The 6,564-nt window shown below is 42.0% G+C and overlaps 1 pseudogene; it reads left to right on the top strand.

Annotated features, from left to right (window-relative positions):
• The first annotated feature begins 865 nt into the window (after positions 1 to 865).
• Positions 866 to 1,317, top strand: LOC131833244 (CCAAT/enhancer-binding protein gamma-like; annotated as a pseudogene).
• The last annotated feature ends 5,247 nt before the right edge of the window (positions 1,318 to 6,564 follow it).

The raw sequence follows: 6,564 nt of genomic DNA, 5'->3' as shown, positions 1-6,564 counted from the left end.
GGAATTGAATGAAACTATGAAACATTGTTACACTGTTGGTATTCTCATCATTACTTTGTGTGGAGGAATGGAGTTTGGCTACATATTTACCTATTTATTTATGTATCTATTTACTAGGCTTAAAATGAAAGGAATTTGTTCTTTCACATTTCTGGAGGCATATATATATATATATATATATATATATATATATGAATATATATGCATATATATATGAACAGGCACATATATATATACCTGCACACACACACACATTCATGTTGCTCTGCAGCCCAATTTTAGATTAGTTTTTGACTGAGCTATAATTACTACAGAAGAGTACACAAATCTGAAACTCAGAGCTCAATGAATTTTCACAAAATGAACATTCCCATGTAATCTAAATTAGGATCCGAATTCACAATACCCAAAGAAGTCCTCCACATGCCCTTCCCATCACTACCCACCTCCAAAATGTAACCATGATCTTATTTCTACCTCTGTAAAAGTAAATTTGCCCGGTTTTGAACTTTATGTGCATAAAATTATTTAGATTCCAAGATGACGATTGTCCTTAGGAAGCATACAAACTACCTGGTCAAACAAGACTTGCAGAAACGAAATCACACTAAAAATGTAACTAATAATTAAAGCTCATGATTCCCAGGCACTTTTTTAGAACCCGATAAACTGATTCTAAATTTCCCTGGGGAGCCACAACTCTTCCTCATTGACTCGTGGGGCACTCTTAGTGGAGGCTGCCTGGAGTTGGGTGGGCTGGAGATGCAGGTACATGTGAAGATTTCTGGGCAGCTTAGTGGGGAAACCATTGGGTCACCTTGCCCTCATCTCGACCTGTCCTGTGTCAGTGAGGGAGAGCGTCCAAATGAGCAAGAGAGCACAGTGGAACAATACCTGGAGAAGACATGTTATTCATACTCAGGCTCATACCAGCGGCTTATAGCTTATACCAGCTGGTGCCTGCTGGCCCTGGGGGTGAGGACGAAGCTGTGCCTCCAAGCAAGCAAAGCAAAAAGAGTGCGCATGAATCGTAACAGGCTGAGCATCCTCAACATAGGAGGAGGAACAACATGGCTGTGGAAAAAAAAAAAAACAAAACAAAACTGGTTGAAAAGCAAGCAGAAGGCAGAGTATATGCTGCACAGAGGAAATCAGCTCAAAGAAGGGAATGAACGGCTGGAAGCAAAATTTAGATTGCTGACTAAGGAATTAAGTGTACTGAAAGATTTTTTTCTTGAGCATGCACACAACCTATCAGAGAACATGCAACCCAGTAGCGCTGAAAATACAACAACTTCTGATAGTGCAGGACAGTAGACCTCATACTGTCCACACTTCCCAACTTGTGGTGTGACCACCTACCTACACCCCTCGTATCAATAGCCGAACACTCTCTTATTCCATTATTCAAAGATCCACTGAAGGTTGTTTTCTAGGATAAGCACTGAAGACTAGTTAGCTAAAAATATTAGGCATGTGATTTGAAGATCTAGTTTTAAGTGATAGGGATTTTTTTTTGAGGGGATAAAAGAAAATTTTAAGATATATGAAGTGGGGGAAAGCCTGGGACCACGATGTTCTTAATGAATCCTTACTTCCCAAGTAAAAAATTAAAAAATTAAATTAAATTAAAGTTTTAAAAAATCAACTTTATTGGGAAGAAGAATGGATAAGAACCGACCAGAAAAAATTGAAAAGCATAACAAGCAGTGATTAGGAAGAGGGAGTACTTATACTATCAGTTATCCAGAAGAACTAGACCATTGCTATAATCAAAAGTCTGTAATAATTTGAGATCAAAAAGGATAATAGACACTGATTCAAGAATGTGTGTGTGTGTGTGTGTGTGTGAGAGAGAGAGAGAGAGAGAGAGAGAGAGATAAAATTGGCATTTTAAATTGGTGGAAAAAGATTTATATTGAACATTAATAAATTCTTGGGAAATAATGACAGATGCTTCACCATAAGTCTCAGATGAACCAGAGGTTAAATGTAAAAATGAATAGAAGAAAACACAGGTGAATATTTATGTCATCTTTTGTGTGGGGAAGGTCTTTTCTATAGCAAAAAGCCTAGACAATTATAACCTATAATGATAGAAAAAGTAGATCAGTGGTTGCCTGGGGCCAGGGGTAGAGATGGGGACTATCTGGAAAGGTGACAACTATAGGGTTCTGAGAACAACAAGAGAGTTATCCCCAGTGTGTGAACACAGCGTAAGTCATCCTGTGTGTACCTCCTAATCTTCCATTGGTCAAATCAAGTTGCATGGCCAAAACAGATTTGAGGATTGGAGAAACAGATTTCAAGCCTTGACAATAGACAAATACTGTGTGGACAGGTTTTGCTCCCTACCACATATTGTTAAATAATAAACTTTAGAAACCATATGAATTTGCAACAATAGGGAAGCAAAAGGTAATTCAACCATACAATGGGCAATGCATGCTTTTTTTGAGGGAGGTGGGGCAAACAGAGACAGCGGGAGAGAGAGAGAATCTTAAGCAGGCTCTGTCCTCAGCTCAGGTGTATATGAGGCTCCAGCTCACATCCTGAGATTGTGACCAGAGCAGAAATCCGGAGTTGGAGGCTTAATGGAATGAATCAGCCAGGTGTCCCATATGTGTGATGTTATAGAGAAAATTTTATAGAGAAAGATCCCTTATGAAAGCACAAAACAAAATATGCTGTATAAAACCACTTCCATGGGGATTGGGGAGACACGGAAAAAAATGACAGGATGGACAAAATTTTAAATGTTGTCACCCCATGTCTGAGTAGAAGGGATACAGGAGTAGTGTTTCCTTATACTTTCCAGTCTTCTAAATTTTTTTAATAGAGCACATGAAGTAGTAGAGTGTGTTAATTAAAGTATAGGTTGGTCTGGTCTCAAGGTGCAGCTCTGCCTCTCATTACCTGTGGGACCATCAGTAAGTTACTGAAACTCTTCAAGTTCCTTTATCTATAAAGTGGGGGTTATGATAATTCCTACCTTGTGAAGTCGTCATGAAGATTAAATGAGATACTTCTTGTGTGGGGTTTCACATATGGCCAGATACCTAATAACTCCTCAATAAATGGCAGATAAGAATTCATTTTTTTTAAAGATTTTTTATTTATTTATTTGACAGATAGAGATCTCAAGCAGGCAGAGAGGCAGACAGAGAGAGAGAGAGAGGAGGAAGCAGGCTCCCTGCTGAGCAGAGAGCCCGATGCGGGGCTCAATCCCAGAACCCTGGGATCATGACCTGAGCCGAAGGCAGAGGTCTTAACCCACTGAGCCACCCAGGTGCCTCAGAATTCGTTATTTTTATACTGAAAGAAAGGCAATAATAAATATTGGTTTAAAATGATAGCTTGAAAGGGATATATTCATAACAGCACTTGTATTTGCTTAGCACCCATTGACTGAGGATATACACAGCAAAAAGGGTCAATAACTTTTAGTAAAGCTATTAGATTTGTATTTTATAAATCCCATTAATACCAACATGAAAAATAACAGTGTATATAATATGTGAGAAATATTTACCAAATCCACAGATGAGGTGTGCTGTGCAAAGGGATTTGAAGCCCTGCCAATGATTTTTGTCTTGCGGGTTGGGAGCCAATTATCTGAGACAACAAAAGAAAAGATGTAACAATGTGGAGCGTGGTCAATCACCAATTAAAATGTCCGGCTGGTAAATGGATAATGCTGGTAGCCCAATATTTTTTTAACTGCATAAGACTTTTTCTCCATTGCAAATGGCACCAGAAATGTTTATGACCCCTAAATATGACAAACAACAGTTTGGTCTTCCTTGTCATCCTTCCTCTGTTCAGATGCACCATCCCCAGGGGCTCCTAAGACTTCAAAAGGTCGATGCTTTCTGGGTACTGTTTACTATTTTTTTAATCTCACATGGGACTTTAAGAGTTTGATTAGTATGGAGTCCACAGCAAACACCCCACCTTATTGTCCCCAGCATCCTTCCAAATGCCCTTTACTCCCCAAATCACATTAAAGCAAAACAAAACACTGAAGTGTGTGAGATGCATGTCCCTTTCAACACTCCATTCAAAGAATGTGTGTTGACAGCAGGGTCACCATGGAAGTTCTTGAGAAAGCATGCCTGTCCTTAATGACAGGGACACTAACCTGTGGAAATGGAACCTAACTTTTGGGGTATGGCCTCTTAGAGTTATTCCATAGGTTTTCTTCTTGCAGCACTGAGGCAGTACTGCCCTCTTTTCTTTGGATGAATCTGATATAATTTCATGATCTTCCCTCTCAGCCCTATCGTTCTGAACAGAGAGGCCACATTTTTGTTTCCTCTCATAGAAGGCTGTCCGTCATTATGATTAATTTAGATACCTCTCCTTGGACTTTCTAGAGAACCCTGGAAACCGCCAACATGCTTGGTGCAATAACCATCGTGTCAGAAGGCTGGGTAGGTTTTATTCTCTTCCCAATTCTGGCCTCAGTCATTGAGGAAGTAGCTTCAAGAAACCCCAAGGTCCTCTTCTTAGCAGCAAACCCAACTCTGTGTCAAGATACTCTGGGTAATAAGACTCAGAGTATTACCTCCTACTTCGCCTGATGTCTGGTACCTTCAATCCTGCTGGCTCCCTGGCCCAGCTGCTTGTCCTCTCATTGGCTTTACTATGACCTTTGGGAAGTACGTGCTGCTTTAGTCTTTGTACCTTGGTCTAACACCTTTCTTCTGTGCTCATCCTCAGGAGTCCTAGGCTTACAGGATGATGCAACTTAGTTGCTATATCTGTGTAGCCAGTGTGCCTTGGGCTGTGGCAGCCTTTGGGTTTCAGTGAAGACCTGTTGCATAGATCCCTGTACCTCATCTCTCCAGAACTCCTATCTATCTCCCACAAATCCTCCCCCCTCAAATGTGTGCAAAGCTCCCAGAATTACGTCCATGGATTCCTGAAATAATTCTGATTGGCACCCATGGTGGCCAAGTGGGAACTCTGTTGGGCTCCTGTAATGCAACCCACCACAACCCCTGGCTCCCTGACTGTCCTTGAAGATGTCACTCCCATTGAATGGGAATTTGCTGGGCACTGCCACTGCCAGGGCAGAGCCAGGGACTCAGGTCTGCCCCCACCTTGCAGCTGTTGGAGCTGACAGAACTGGTGGCTGCTGCCAATACCACAGTGATGACCTGTGAAACCTGCTGACCGCACTGTTGCTCTCAGCTGTACCAGGGATGGATAGCAAAGCTCCTGATGTCCCATAAAGCAGTGGTTTCTGCTTAGCTATCTGCTCCCACTGGCCTCAAGGCAAAACTTTGTTAATTCACCCTGGCTCTGGATAACCGTGTATTCCATACAAAAATTGCCTGTGTTTTAATCTGTAAGTGTATGTTTTTATAATTCTGTTTGCTCAAATAACCCTGAAACTATCTTCCTCCGGATACATCAGGGTGGCTGGGTTAGGGGGGATTCCTAAGCAATATACCATGACTAAAATCAATCTTCTTCTGATCTTTGTGCTTTGGAACTTTATAAGACTCCCAGGGTCATCATCTATAATTTATATATTATGCGTTGCACAAATCCAAAAAGAGATTAAACCCCCTTTTGCATCCTAGGCTTGTTCGGTGCACAACCTACACAACCATTCACAGTGGTCCTGAGTGGTTTCCCAATGACAACTGAGCTCCCTTGGGCTCTGTGGTCCTCACTACAATATGGCCCAGTGCTCAGACCTTCTTTTCAATCCTTGACCCTCAAGAGAGTCAGAGATCCACTTTCTTCCCATCCCTCCTCCACTTCCAGGGTACTAATTAGCTCTTATAAAAATATTCAACAGCAAAGCGATGCTGCCAGATCTCCACTCATAAAGCATCTGAACCCCAACCAGTGTCCTTGCAAAATAACCTTTTCTTCTTGTAAGAGCCTCCCATCTTTGCAGATGCTCACATAATTGTGAGGAGAGGAGTCCAGTAAATCTTGACAATGAATAAGTGTTCCTCCTACCAGAATCCCTGCCAAGTAGCCTGGAACAGGAAATAGAGTCATCACTAGGGTCACAGCCCCCGTTTTTTCTTGACGTCAGCATTCTCTTCTGCTACTCCCTGGATAGAGACCATCTGTCGCAACTCCCTCCCCCGTCTGTGTCTCCTTTTGTCACTGCTATAAGGACTGCAAGTGAGAATCTGAGAATAGCCTGTGCCTCTCTTTCCTTTTCCGCAGCTCTCTCGGGCTCTCTGCCTCAGTGGCCCTGGGCAACTCTCTCTGGTCACCACTTGGACTGTATGCTGACAATTCAGGTAGCTTCCATTAGGTTATTGTACCTTTGCTTGTTTGAATAGTCACAGCTGGGCGACCTTCAGACAATGAGATACTCAGTGGGGTTAACGATCCAGCAACCACAGCTATTCCCAGCACAGTGCATGGCGCCCATGGAGAAACAGGACTTGAAAGAATTTATAAGGCTGCTCAGACAAACTAGTTGAAAATGCTGGTGAACAATTACATCTATATATAGAACTGACCCGGATCTACCCCTGGCTGCAGGCTTTGATACCATTCTTTTGGGCATTTTGAAGTCCCAGGCTTCTT

Source organism: Mustela lutreola, chromosome 6 (assembly GCF_030435805.1).
Source record: "Mustela lutreola isolate mMusLut2 chromosome 6, mMusLut2.pri, whole genome shotgun sequence".
Taxonomy (NCBI): Eukaryota; Metazoa; Chordata; class Mammalia; order Carnivora; family Mustelidae; genus Mustela; species Mustela lutreola.
This window is presented reverse-complemented; position numbering and strand designations above follow the sequence as displayed.